Source organism: Apodemus sylvaticus, chromosome 12 (assembly GCF_947179515.1).
Source record: "Apodemus sylvaticus chromosome 12, mApoSyl1.1, whole genome shotgun sequence".
Lineage (NCBI taxonomy): Eukaryota > Metazoa > Chordata > Mammalia > Rodentia > Muridae > Apodemus > Apodemus sylvaticus.
Genome location: NC_067483.1, coordinates 100,233,642 through 100,248,923, shown reverse-complemented (window position 1 = coordinate 100,248,923; position 15,282 = coordinate 100,233,642). Strand labels below are relative to the sequence as shown.

The 15,282-nt window shown below is 46.1% G+C and overlaps 1 protein-coding gene across 1 annotated transcript in view; it reads left to right on the top strand.

The window, feature by feature from the left end:
• Hhat (hedgehog acyltransferase) overlaps positions 1–15,282 on the top strand; it is a 253,385-nt gene that overhangs the window by 58,885 nt on the left and 179,218 nt on the right. The window lies entirely within an intron of this gene.

The following is a 15,282-nucleotide window of genomic DNA, read 5'->3' as shown; positions in this document are numbered from 1 at the left end:
ACTCTCAAAAGGGAATACTTTATCCCACTGATAATGTGTTCTGACATTCTGTTTTGTACTATTCCATGTGAAAATGTTGGACAGGAACCAGCCGCCTGGCTGAGTCCTTCCAGGGTGTGTGAGACCCTGCTCTCATACACGCACCTGGACAGGGGTGGCTAGCTCTTGTACATATGCACAGTCAGACTTACACACTTGTACCAAGTCAGTTTTCTGGCAGGGTAATGTACTTTTTTGTTCCTCTGAACAGGGTGTGAGTTTCTCCTGCTTGTATCTCATCTACACTTGATTTCGGCTTTTAGTTTTGAAAGCCTGATGAATGTGAATTATACTCATTGCTTCTGCTGAAATGCTTGGGGCTGAATGCGTAGGAACCAAAACCTTTTAAACTATGTGCCAAAAATAAATCTTTCCCTCCCTTAAGATCTCCTGAAATCATTCTGTTCACACCTGTGCAAAGGCAAACAGTGCCCCTGGGAAGTGACTTTACTCACCGCTCATTTAGGGTCAGGTTGCTTCACTCATGTCCCTGTGGTTTCCAGCGTCTTGGTGACCTGTGACCGTGTGACCCATGTGCTAACCATGACAATGGTGACAGCGTAGCCTTGAAATGAATTGTCACTCTTAATGACTTTTTTTGTGTGTGTGACAGGGTCTCCCTGTGTAACCTTGGTCGATTTGGAACTTGCTTATGTAGAATAGTCTAGCCTTGAACTCACAGCCTCCCGAGTACTGGGATTAAGGGCATGAGTCACCACACCTGACAGATTATGTCATTTTTTAAAAAATGTATTTATTTTATTCGATATATTTTTTATTTACATTTCAAAGCAGTTTGGGCTTTACAATGAAGAATAAAATTGTCCCCCAGTGGCATCCAGTGTCCCCCAGAAGGCCAGAGAATGGGCTTCCTCTGCACATGTAGGCGATGCCTCTTCTCCCCGTGCTGCTGTATTTCGTAAGGTTTTTGTGAGTTGAATGTCTTAGGGCCCTCTTAGAGACACAGCACATTATACCTAGTAAGGCCACCAGCATCTTTACTACCTGAACCCATTCTTTTACTCTTTTATGGTGTCCCTGAGAGCATCAGGCACTCTGCCACACACACCTGGGAGGCTGTAGTGTTGGAGTTTCCAAACACTCTCAGGATGGGCAGACCGCCGCCCCGTTGTAGGAGGTCTGGAATGACTGGCACCCTCACCTGTATGGATAACCAGAGTCAGATTCCATGGAGTTCTTTTCTGCATAATTTTACTTTTAGTTATAGCTGAGTAGTATTCCATTGTGTATACACACCACATTTTATCATCCACTGTCTGTTGAAGGACATTTATGTTGTTTCCATTACCTGGCTATAGTGAAGAGGGCGGCTATGGGCATTGGCGAGTGATTATGGAGTAGGATGTCAAGTCCCTTAGGCATATGCCAAGGATGCTATGGGTGGGCCATATGATAGACTTAATTTTAGGTGTAGCTGGGCCATATGGTAGACCTATTATCAGTTTTTGGGAATTCTGAATACTGATACTGATTTCCAGAGTGGCCTCCTCACTAATTTGCTTTTTTTTTTTTTTTTTAAAAACTTTTTTTGCTTTTGGTTTTTTGAGACAGTGTTTTCTCTGTGTAGCCCTGGCTGTCCTGGAATTCACTCTGTAGACAAGCCTGGCCTAGAACTCAGAAATTCGCCTGCCTCTGCCTCCCAAGTGGGACTAAACGCATGCGCCACACCTCTAGGTATACATGTGTTAGCTTGTGTGCCCCCTAAATGTGTACGTACATACGTACACACACACAGACATACACACACACAGACACACACACACCATGTGTTCTCAAGCACGTTTCAGGTCTGAAGATGTGACTTTTAGTTATAATCCTGTGTTTGCAAATTGTTAGCTTGGAAAAACCACTGATCTCGTAATTTCAATGTATTTACCTGTAAATGAACAAGAAATGGGTTTGATTCCTGGCACTAATACTGTAACTCTAGTTCTGGGAGACCAATGTCTTCTTCTGGCTTCCATGGGCACCAAGCACATATGTGTACATGTATGTATACACACAGCCAACCACCATACACAGAAAAATAAAATAAAGATTAAAGAAGTACCAGGTGGTGTCTCCAAAGACAGCCATGTCTGCAGTCTCTATGGGACTGAGCAGCACTGTGTGTCAGTCCACGGTCCACCAGAGCAGTGCTAGGCTCCTGTGTCCTGATGGTCCTGGCTGGAGGGCAGCATCAGCAAGCCAATACCTTGACGAGTGGCCCCATTCAAGTAGCACAGCTGCATCTGGGAGGTGATATAATAATTATTTCAGTGATTTCATGGTAGAGAGAGGGAAGGAGAAGGGAAGAGAGGGGAGGAGGAGGCATAGAGAGAGGAAGAAGAAGATAGAGAAGAGGCAGAGAGAAAGGGACAGGGAGGAAAGTAGGGAGGGAGGGAGAGGGAGAAAGGATCTAGTGGTTCAGGGTGCACATACTAGAAACAGCCATGAGGTGGCAGTAGAAGCTCACTATTCTTTAGATGAAACTTTCTGGAAATCAAGGTAAAATATTATTAGCCTAATATTTGGCTTCTTTTTTAAGAGTTGACAAAGTATATTGATGTGGTGGTGGTGCGTACAAATGTATGTGTGTGAATGTTTATGTATGAGTATATGCATGCATGTGTATATGTGTACATGCATGTGTGTGTCTATGTATACGCATGTGAGTGTACATGTATGAGTATGCATGCATGCATGTGTATATGTCTGTATCTGTGTGTGTGCATATGCGCTTGCGTGCATATGTATGAACATATGCACATGTGTGTGTGTGTGTGTGTGTGTGTATGAGAGAGAGAGAGAGAGAGAGAGAGAGAGAGAGTTGTTTCTGTATTGTTGTTTCTATACTGAAGAGGAGAATATCCATTCTTATTGCAGCTTTCACGACGTCCCCGAATGCCCCTCTTGTTGGGACTTAAAACTCCTTTTCATTAAATTCCCCAGTAAAACTAACAATTCTCTAGTAAAAATTTTTATTTCAATTTTCTCAAGTTTATAGATTTCAAGCAGAACACATTTTTACATAGAGATTGCAGACACGGCTGTCTCTGGTTTCAGCAGTGAGAGTTCCCCAGTCCCTTTATTTCTAATCAGGGGCCCTGACATTTGTCCACAATACTCCAATAGTATCTCCAAAAGACATGCCTGTTTCCTTTTGGACTCCAGCCTCCCTCAGGAAGGCATTGGATGGCCGACTGGAACCATTCAGTGCCGCAGAGCCTGAGATCAAGGGGAGCAGAGGCGGCTCAGGGCTTTTCTTGAGAAGAGCTCCAAAATCCCATTTCTTGAGGTCGTCGTTGATTAGCATTTCTTCACAGTGATGCATGATAAATCCAGGCGTATGAGACAGAGGATGTTGTGAGGAAAGAGGTTTGGCAGTGTGTTTGAGGGAGGACAAGGGGGAGTTCAGTTCTCAGTGGCAGAGGAAGCAAAATGCCTGCAGTGTACTGGAGTCTCTTTCAAGGCCTTACCTGTGCACTGGTGGGGCGGAGTGTAGCCACACCTGCCTCCTAAGGGCGAGCGGTCCAGGGTTTGGTAGCTCAGGGTTGTGCTGTCTGTGCGTCCATCAAAGTGGAATGCCTTCAAAGACATCCACTTGCTTTTGCTAATTCTGTGACATCTCGAGGGGAGGGGAGACATTTGACACTTCATAATTGTTCTGGAAAGCAAATGTTCGGAAGACAGCACAGGGCCCTTTTCCTCTTCCGTCCTTTTGAAATGTTAAACATGTAAAGGCTTGTTGAGATACTGCTGAAAACATTAATTTTTATAAATTCTCTCCTTGGATTAGGATCCTAAGGTTATGTCAAATTAATGCAGTGTGAACATGAAGGTACTCTGGGGTTTACCACTGAGGAACTTGACTGTTCAGCTATGGCTATTCTGCGTGCCGAGAGGGTAATTTCATAGTGTATGCTTGTGGATTGGAAGCGGTGTCCTCATTGGAAAGGGGGTGTCAGGTTCCGCCTGACACCAGCCAGTCCCTGCTACCATCTCCCCTTCCCCCAACAGCCCTCAGGAAGTCTTGGTTTCTGTTGATTGAGCCCTAAAGGCCTGGATTAGGGATAATTTCTTAGACACATGAAATAGGCAAATCTTCCCTTTAAGCAGATTTGAAATGGATGTCTGAAATTATCTGCTATGCTGGGGAGATGATATTTCCTTTTGTGGAACAATTTTTGCTTCCTTGAAGGATACATAATAGAATCCTTTCATTTTGCACATTTTCAGTTCTTTTGCCACAGATTTTGCATGTCACCTCTCCTGGGTAAAGTGACCCAGGGCTCAAGTTGAAAGTTTACTTTTCAGAGTCTCAGAATGCTTGGTTGTGTGTGGCTCTTTCCTCATCCCACATTATCTCCCAGAGGCTTGCTTGACTGCGTGTGTGCCCAGTTATTTAGTTGGATCTTTTCTTTTAATTAAAATTTAAAAATTGACAGTTGTATTGGCTGGTTTTTGTGTGTCAACTTGACCCAAGCTGGAGTCATCACAGAGAAAGGAGGAAGTGCCTCCATGAGATCCAGCTGTAAGGCATTGTCTCAATTAGTGATCAAGGGTGGGAGGGCCCAGCGCATTGTGGGTGGTGCCACCCCTGGGCTGGTGTCCTGGGTTCTATAAGAGAGCAGGCTGAGCAAGCCAGGGGAAGCAAGCCAGTAAGTAACCTCCCTCCATGGCCTCTGCATCAGTTCCTGCTTCCTGACCTGCTTGAGTTCCAGTCCTGACTTCCTTTGCTGATGAACAGCAATGTGGAAGTGTAAGCTGAATAAACTGTTTCCTCTCCAACTTGCTTCTTGGTCATGATGCTTGTGCAAGAATAGAAACCCTGACTAAGGCACAGAGTGAATTTTGGTCATTTTCACTCCTTTTACCCTCTCTCGTCCACACTCCTTTCTTTCTAACAAGTCCCACGATACTTTCATGTTGCATGTGTCCCACTGAGTTTAACTGGGGTTGCTTGTATGAGTAAGGGTAGGGACTTGTTTACTGGAGCACCAGCCACATATCAGTGGCTACACAGCTGAAGAAGAGGACCCCAGCCCCCAGCAGCCGTTGACAGTCCCTCGGGGAGGAGTGGGGTCTTGCAGCCCCTTCTATGTTGGAATGTTGATGGTTCAGTGTTGTGTGGGTCTTATTAACCAGCACTCCAGTGAGTTCGTGAGTTTAGTGGCCGTGCCATGTGCAGAAGGCATCCTTTATAACACGCTTTCCCCAGCTCCTAGATTCTTTCTGCTCCCTCTTCTGTGTTGTCATCCAAACCTCAGAAGGAGCAATGGAGATGTCCCATTTACAGCTGAGTGTTCCACCTTTCTTCTCAGGCTGCGGCCAGGTGTGAGTCTCTGCGCTAATTGCTGTCTTCTGCAGTAAGACGCTTCTTGGCAGAAGGCTGAGTAATCTGTGATAGAAACACAGGTGTTTAGGAGGCACTTTGACCGCATGCCTATTTAGCAGTAGGTTTTATTTAGTAGTGGGTTCTCTGGGGGAGAGTGATGCTCTCTTCCTCCTTCTAAATGTGTGTGTGTGTGTGTGTGTGTGTAGGTGTGTGTGTGCCCCCGTGTGCGTGTGTCTATATACATGCAATGAGTGTGTTGAGCCTGTGGGGGACAGAAGACAGTGTCAGAACCTGCCAGATGTGGGTGCTGGAAACTGAACCTGGGTCCTCTGTAAGAGCAACCAATGCTCTAACCACTGAGCTGCCTCTTCAGCCCTCTGTGGGAGGGCTTTTTAAAAAATTTTTTTGAGACAGGGTTTCTCTGTGTAGCTCTGTCTGTCTTCCATTCTCTCTGTACACCAGGGTTACCTTGAATCACAGAGATCTTCCTGCCTCTGCCTCCTAGGTGCTGGAATTAAAGGTGTGTTTTTACCATATCCAGCCCCGTGGGGCCTTCTTAATGAGCATATTTTGGATTGGGTGTGAGCTGATGTCAGTAGATTGTAATTGTTCCACAGTGAAGACAGGAAATAGTATTTATTGCCCTAGACTCCTAATTTAGCATGCCTGTTCTGTTTACTGCTGTACTCAGGGGTTTTGCTTGTGTTAATATTTCCCTGTATTAAAATGTGTCAGAATACACTGTGCTTAAGGAAGGTTTTGTTGAGTCTTCTTTGCTTTCAATGGACACAGTTTGATCTTCATGATGTGTAATGATAAAGGTAGTTGAACAAATAGGATTTACTATTCTATACAGGTAACTCTGTCCTCAGCAGGATACCCATTCTTTGCAAAGAAAAAATGGTCATTTAAACCTTATAAGAGGAAACATTTTAGAACTCAATTGCCTCACATTTAAAGAGCCCAGAGAGTAAGCAGCCTGGGGAGTCAGCACTCTTCTGGGTTACTTTTGTTCCTTTTGACCCTGAGAGAATTAGCCAGAGGGTTAGAGGGATCTCGGCAGAGGATACAATTACCTGAGAGAAATTTTTTTTTTTTTTTTTTTTTTTTTAGCTTCTGGGAATAGAGGACTTCAGTTTGTTTCTTTCTTTGTTTCTTTGTTTGTTTTTTCTTTCTTTGTTTCTTTCTTTCATATGTAAATACACTGTAGCTGTCTTCAGACACACAGAAGAGGGCATCAGATCTCATTATGGATGGTTGTAATCTACCATGTGGTTTCTGGGATTTGAACTCAGGACCTTCAAAGAGCAGTCAGTGCTCTTAACTGCTGAGCCATCTCTCTGACCTGAGAGCTTCAGTTTCATCACCTTCTCCTACCATGTGAGGAGAGTGACAGCAGATCCTGAAGGGTTAGACTAGCTACTAAAGTCCTGTTCAGGACAGAGACATCATGAGACCCAACTGACTCCCTTGACCTTGGCTGAGATCTTCCTTTGGGGTGGCCCATAGGTTTCTGAGCTTGGGTTCTTGGTGGCTGAGGTCTTGTTTGTCCTCTCTTCACATCTGTCTCTTCTAGGATCTCTTGAGTGTCTTCACTGAGCTGGGAGCTTAAGTCAAGTCAAGAAGGGGCAGCAGTTCCACGGTGCCTCCTGTACCTGCACCTCCTCGTTTCTCTCACACTTTTGTTCTTTGAGGCTGGCTTGGTGAGGACCTCCAGACCGGTTCCCCGTGTTTGCTTTTTCCTGCATACAATAGCCTCCTTTGGCATCAAACACTAGTTGGTTTCCCTGCCTTCAAGTTCACTACATACAGGCTCAGGCTTCATGTCCACGCTGGGACTGGACCTCAGTCTGGTAAGTCAGGTGGCTCTGGTGGTAGATTCCTCTCATCCGACAGCTGCTGGGATCACTACTGGACAGAATCTTATTTTTTAAAAGATTTATTTTAAATTACATGTATGTGTATGTGAGTGCAGTGCCCTCAGAGGCCAGAAGGAGATGCCAGAACTGCTGGAAGTGGAGTCAGAGATGGTGGTGAGGTTCCATGTGGAGCTGGGAACTGAATCCAGGGCCCTGTAAGAGAAGGGAGTGGTCCTAATGGCTGAGACATCTCTCCAGCCCCCAAGCAGCTGTTATTAAGATGCAGTGTGCTTAGAAACTGCCCATGTTGGAGGTGATGGACCTTACACACAGACACACACAGACACATACAGACACACACAAACAGACACACACACACACATACATACACGTACACTCACATGCACACGCACATGCACACACGTGCACACATGCACACATGTACACATACACTCATGTACACACACATACACACACGCACACACATACACACATATACACATGCACACACATACATGCACACACATACACATGTACATACACATGTACACACACAAACACGCACGCACGCTCACACACACACACACACACACGCACACACACATGAGATTTGTAAGATGTAATAAAGAAGATGCTGCAAGTGTTTGTTCATCTGCTCTGTTGCTTAAGCCGTAACATAAGACTAACAGTGTTGCAGCCCCCTGGGTCTTTCCCTTCCCTAAGGCTCAGCCGATGACTTGACTTGAGTGGTTTTTATTCTCACACATTTCTTTTCTCCCTCCTTGTTCTGTGTGCCTTGATACACCTGTCAGTAGTTAGTCAGTGTGTGAGTTCTGGGGCAGGACTGTCCGGGACGTACTGAAGTAGCTCTGACATCCCCCAGGGGAGCTCCAGCCCCCTGCTTTGTCCCTTCTGCTTGGCTGCCAAGCATCTTAGGACACAGCCTGGCCTGGTCTCTGGGGACCCGCCCTCATCAGGGATTAGGGAGCAGGTCCTCTGACCCCATCACTGCTCTGGAGTCTGTTCTTGCTCCCTGTCCAAAGCACTTGTGTTAATATTCTCCACCCTGGAAGCCCGGTGGCGCCTCCAGCGCTTCTGTCTTATATTCTCCTTCCGTGTCTCATTCTTTCACTCATGATAGATAAACAAATATCCAGGAGGGGTGTGTCAAGATGCCAGCGAATGCTGGAAACCTTGGATAGTACTAAATACTATGTATAGCATGCTTTTTCCTGAATGTACCTGCCTATCTTAAAGGCTCATTTACAAATGAGGCTCACCAAGAGACTGACAGTAAACAATTACAACAGTGTAGCCCAGTGTGGGAGCCCGGGAGCTGGGGAGCTGGCTCAGCTGGTGAAATGCTTGCTGTGAAAGCATGGAAACCCGACGGTTGGTAGTGTGCAGCTGTAACCTCAGCATAGAGGTGGAGGAAGGAGATGCTCTTAGCCTCAGTGCTCCATCCCTCAGGCCTACTCAGCATGGGGCAGGTTCAGTGACAGATTCTGTCTCAGAAAATAAGGTGGAGGATTCTGGAGGAAGACACTTGGTATTGTGTCCTGTACCCAGCTCTGTGTATGTTTTTGTGGTTCTCCATCTCTGCAGCTAAGGTAATGTCATTTTCAGACAGTGACAAACTGACTTGTCCAATTTGGATTTATTTATTTTTCCTCTTGCCTGAGGGTTCTGACTAGGAATTCAAGAACTATATCTTATTCACGTCCATCATCCTCTCCTCCATGAGATATGCCACCTGTTGGCTAATTACATTATGACATTCTTATGTTGAGGCATGTTTCTCATATATGTAGTTGTTTGGCTGGTGGAGCCGAGAGGCATCGTAGCTGACATATTCCAGCATTTGACCACTTCTGTGGCTCACGAGGGACTTGTTATATGAAGTGGCTGCAGATTCCTTTAAACTGCTCAGGAGCTGACAGTTCAAGAGATCACCCACCCACCCCACACTCCTGTGTCCTGTGCTCCACAGAGATGGCCCGATGACAGTGATACTGTGGCCTGAGAGGACAAGGCGCTCTGTAGTGAGCGGCTGCTGCTTGGAAGCTCCCAGTGTTCAGCCACCTGGGTTGGGCTTTGAGCATCTGTAAATGATGCTAGGAAAAAGTCAGGAAAAGTGCATGCTGAGGTCTCTGCAAAGTGGCATGTCATGGCTGGGTGAGGACCCGGTCCACACACAGAACGTAGAAGACAGATATCAGATGTGACGTGTTTAAATGTTAAGTTAAAAGGCAAAGCACAAAGTTTTATGTAGTTTATAAAATTTATATTTTAAAATATTCTGTCGCCAAAAGGAAGAAAAACACAAAACATTTAGGAATCAGAAGTAGAGAGATCACTTTGGGGAGGGGCATCTCATGGCAGTTGGGGGAAGATGTCACTGTTCGGTTTGTTTGTTTTTTTGTTTTTTATGAAGACAGTAGTGTTCAAGTTGAGAAGCCCAGAGACTTACAAAGGGCACCGAGTCCCTGTAAATCTTTGCTTTTTGATCTGCTGTGTAGGGCCAGTACTACCGCACATTGCTAGGTAAACACAAACACCAGAATACTATATATCAAATGTAGCTAATTATTTGAGTTTATCTTTTGAGAAAATTTCCCCTGCTCACCTTAACCTTTCTCCAGGTAATGCTGGTGCCAGGGAGGGGGACATAAGGAGGCCAGCTGTTTTAGTAACTCCTCCCACTGCTGGGACAGAATGTCTGTCAAACAGCTTACGGGAGGAGGGATTTATCCTGGATCATGGGTCAGGGCATAGAGTCTGTAGTGGCAGGAAGGCATGGTGGCCAGAGTGCCTCATCACTGTCGCTGTGGGGTCTGAGGGGCCGATTACATCGAGATGGCATTTGGGAAGCAGTAGAGAGCTTGGGGCAGAAGTGACACTGGACCCGAGAGCCTCACTCTCTCCTAAGGCTCCATGACCTCCCCAAACTGCCACCAGCTGGGAGTTAAGTGTTTAAATTCCCAAGCCTGTGGGTGACATTTCGCACAGCCTGTAACCCCACGGTGGTGGTCGCTGCCCTGAAGATCTTATAGAAAGCTTTAATATGCTATTTACTTGCAAAATGACATGTGGCTATTTTGGCATGGACATTTAAAAGACCTTTAAGAGATTATGACATTCAGGCGATGCCTTGAGGAAAGGTAGAATTTTGACAGACAAACTTGAGATGTAGAACCATTAGCACAGGAATGACAGGAACAGCCATTCCCAAGAGCTAGGGAATGGCTGCCCTGGTTTGATGGTCCCCGCTGTGATAAACACCATGAACAAAAGCAACTCAGGGAGGGAAGGCTTTGTCTGACAGCCGCACCACATCCCAGCCCATCACTGAGAGAAGAAACTGGACGCAGGAACAGAGGCTGAGGTCTGGAGGACACAGCTTGCTCATCCTGCTTTCTTACACAAGCCAGCACTTGCCCAGGGGTGCTCTGCCCGCAGTGGCATGGGCCCTCCCCAGGCCAACTAGTCTTCATGTTGAATTGTGCAATGCCTCACAGGCAAATGCACAGACAGATCTGATGGAACCAACACCTCAACTGAGGTTCCCTCAGCTCGCAAAACCCAATCAGTACAGGGTTAAGAAAGTAAGATCAGAGAAGCTGAGAGACTCAGGGCAGGAAAATGGAGTGGGCCTGGTCTCACCTTCCTCCAGTGTACCCCCCTCCCCACCCCCATCCCCCATGCAGGTCTCTAGCCACTCATGTGAGAACTAGCAGGCTGGTGTATGGTTCAGTGGGTAAAACATTTTCAGTGCAAATGTGGAGATCCCAGTTCAGATCTTCAGAGCCCACATAAAGCCCACATTTTCGTGCACACCTGTAGTGCTAGTGCCTGTGAGGAGGTGGAAGGCAGACAGGAACACCCCTGGAAGCTCACAGGCTAGGTAGCCTGGCATATGCCAATGCAAATAATGAAGGAAATTTGTCTTAAACAAGGTAGGACATAAGGACCAACACAAGATTTTTCTTTGTCTTTCATATGTGTACTGTGGCATGTGCATGCCTAAACAGAGAGGGAGGGAGCAATGGAGATGGGGGGGTGAGGAAGAAAAGAAAGGAAGAGAAAGAGAGACAGAGACAGGGAGAGAGAGAGGGAGAGAGGAGAGAGAGAAAGGGGAAAGGGGAGAGGGATAAGGAGAGATGAGACCGAGAGAGAGAGAGAGAGAGAGAGAGAGAGAGAGAGGAGAAAGAAATGGGAGAGGGATGAAGAGGAAGAGGAAGAGGAAGAGAGGGGTAGGGAGGGAAGGAGAGAAAGAAAGAAGAGAGAGATGGAAGAGGATGGAGGGAGGGGAAGAGAACACAGGAAGGAGAGAGAGGGAGGGAGAGGGAAGGGGAGAGACAGGGAAGGAGGGAGGGAGGACACAGTAGAGCTGGAAGCGGTTGCTAGCTTCTTTATGCCAATTAAAACCATAGCCGGGTAATGCCAGAGAGAGACTGAGGATGCAGGCGTGTAGTTGTGGAAGGACTGAGCTCCAGGGAGCTGAGCTGGGCCTTTTCTCTGCCAGCATTCTCTGTAGAACTTAATATTCACCTTCTGCCATCTTGAAGTCAGCCCTGATTCTCATGGTGGGTGGGAAACTGTTTTCTTTCCTAGACAGGCAGAGTTGGCAGCACTGATGGTGGGTGGTGGCCTGTGTCTAGGCTATTGTGGTATGCTGAGTAACGGAGGCAGCTCTGGGCAGTGCAGGGCTTCTGTTGGGTTTTTGCTTCCTACTTGCATTCTTTTTACTGAGAATTCAAAGTTCCAAATCCACAGAGAACTAATCTGACAGCAGCCTGATCTTCAGTAGGGATCTATCCTCTGAATGGATGCTGCATCATCAATACCATTTCCAGAGTACAGTACAGGAAGGCCTTGTACTGTTAGTGACATATCAACTTGGCTACTTCCCAAGGTGGCATTTATAAACACAGGCAATCTGTTGAGGATTGAGGCTGGGGATGCAGAGGGTGTGAGGCACTCTTTCTGACCTGAAGCATTTGTGATCTAGCTGGATGACCATGTGTATGCATAACTGTGGGCTAATGTGAAAGGCACAGAACACATTGTAATTGGTGCAGTGAGACCCTTAACTCCCTGTGAGTGTTCATTGAAGCAATTCCATGTTCCTCAAGACCACCCTGATCCCATGTTAAAAGTGCAGTGTCTGCCACCTCAACATTTAGGAACACCCCCTTTCCTCCCCTGGGGTGTTTTCTTGTGGCTTTTCTTGTCTGCTGCTCCACTGGCTCAATCACCATCTCAGAGCTTTCTAGCTCAAAACAATGGCTTCCTTCCTGTCACCATTCCGTCCCTTAATGGCCTCATCTAGGTAGTTCTGGGTTCTCTCTTATGGTGCAGCCAGACATTAGCTGAGCCTGTATGCTGTTTGCGTACAGAATATCCAGGATGACCCTCACTCAGCTGAGAATGATTGTTGGCTGGGAACTCAGCTGGTGCCGCCCACCAGAACATCTTCACATTGTCTCTCTATATGAGCACATTTTGTGTAGTGTGGAAATTGGGTTCCAAGAGGAGCTATCTCATGAATGGACATTCTAAGAGAAAGGAAATGGAATGGACCAGGCCATTAACAGCTGCTTACAATAAAGGCTGTAACTAGATTTGAAACAGGCAGATTTTAGTTACTATAACAAAATACCAGAGTCAGTCTACTTAAAAAGTGGAAGGGCTTGTTTTGCTTTGGTCTATGATTGCATGGTTCCATTATATTTGGGCCCATGTTGAGGGAGTGCATGGCAGACAAAGTTGATGAGTTCATGGTGACTGGGAAATGAGAGAATGAGAGAACATGTTAGAAAGAATGAGAGCAGAATGAGGAGAGCAAGAGAGTAAGAGAACGAAGAAGGGAGTAGAGGAGGGCCTGGGACCTCACTATCCCCTGTCTAGAGTGTGCCCCAGTGACCTAACTTCCTCCCTTCTAGATCATACCCCAATGACCTAACTTCCTCCCTTCTAGATCATACCCCAGTGACCTAACTTCCTTCCTTCTAGATTATGCCCCAATGACCTAACTTCCTTCCTTCTAGTGTATGTTCCAGTGACCTAACTTCCTCCCTTCTAGATCATACCCCAATGACCTAACTTCCTCCCTTTTAGAGTATGCTCCAGTAGCCTAACTTCCTTCCTTCTAGTGTATGTTCCAATGACCTAACTTCCTCCCTTCTAGATCATACCCCAATGACCTAACTTCCTTCCTTCTAGTGTATGTTCTAGTGGACCTAACTTCCTCCCTTCTAGATCATACCCCAATGACCTAACTTCCTCCTTTGTAGATGATACCCCAATGACCTAACTTCCTTCCTTCTAGGTTATGCTCCAATGACCTAACTTCCTCCCTTCTAGAGTATGCTCCAATGACCTAACTTCCTTCCGTCTAGATTATGCCCCAATGACCTAACTTACTCTCATCTCTTAAAAGTACAACCACCTACCAGTAATTCTCCCAGCTGGCAAATGAACCTTTAAAATATGAGCTTTGGGGTCCCATATCTAACTCATAGCACAGTACACTTCTGTGCTGTAGTCTACTCCATCTTACTCCTGATGGGCAAGAAGCAAGGTCATATCACAGAGGAGCATGCATTGTGGGGAAATGCTGTGTGCCACACCTCCCTTAGCTTCCATGCAGATTCAACTTTCACATCATTTCCTGTTGATTGTTGGTAAATGTAAGCCCCAGGAAGGCATGAGCACCCATTCATATACATCAAGCATCCAGAACCAGGCCTGGCACATAAGCACACAGTATGAAGTAGGTGTTCTGAGCCGCTGTATGCAGATTATTTCCTGTTCTGGTGCTGTGAGTTCTAATACTGCTCTGTTTTATTGTCCTCTAGTGCTCCACAGGCAGGCACCTTCATTCCGTACCTCCGTGTTTCTTGGAGTGCAGCAGGGAATTGGTGCTCAGTAAAAATGCTAAATGAATAAGACAAGGTCAACTGGAGCTGGACTCTGAAGGATAAATGGAATTTTGCTAAGAAGAGGAAGGGTGGGGGGAGGGAAAGGACAGTGAGGCTGTAATGGAACTGTCTGTGAGGCCTCAGAGTCTGGCCCACCTGAGCTGGCTTCTAGTCTGCAGTCCAGCACTTCACGTGCTTGCTGAGTATACACATGTCAGCATATGATCCAATGTATAGATTTTTAAAAGGAAAATGAGTAAGATGAGGGAACAATCAATATCTTGCTGAGATAATATTTTAAATGCAAGCTTAGTAATGATACAAGTATTAACATTCATTCAGATTCTGTATTTTTTAACTTGATGAGAACTTATTCAGTTTATATATTCTAACCAGGGTAAATTCTGCAATTTACATTTGGATGCTGCTTTCTTGCCAGTTGTATGCCCAAGGGAGTCTGGCACAGTCCTTCAGTATGACCTGAAGCCTTGGACTAAATCTCCCCAGGGAAGGCTAAGTTTTTGGTTAAGGGGAAGGAATCAGGTGTGCCATTCACTCAGCTCCTGTGAACCCCGAGTATGGTGGCAGAGGGTCAATCTGTGGGCGCAAACACAACTGTTCAAAAATTAACAGAATGTTTGCAAACACAGTGCTATAAAAAGCACCATGCCCTTTCCCTTGTATGTTTCTAAGCCTGTCAGTAAAATGTCAAGGAAAGGTCTAGTTCATCCTTTCATACCTTTAAAACTGTTTTTGTATGTTTGCATATGTTCACGCCTTCATGTTGGAACGGGGTCTCTCACTTCATCCCAGGACTCACTGACTCACCTACTTAACTGTAGTCAGCCGGCTTGACTTGGGGACCCGTCTCCCGGGGATCTATCTCCATCTCCTGAATGCCTTGAATCCAAGCATTCGTGTGGTGCTGAGGATACAAATTGAGGCACTCATGCCTGCATAGGGAGCACTATACTGAGCCACCAGCCTGGTCCCATGCATCTTTGTTTTAGATAGGTTCTCACTAGGCAGATCTCGCTGGTCTAGAACTTGCTATGTAAACTAGGCTGTCCTTAATATCAGAGACACCCACCTGCCTCTTCTGCCTCTGCCTCTGCCTCCTGAG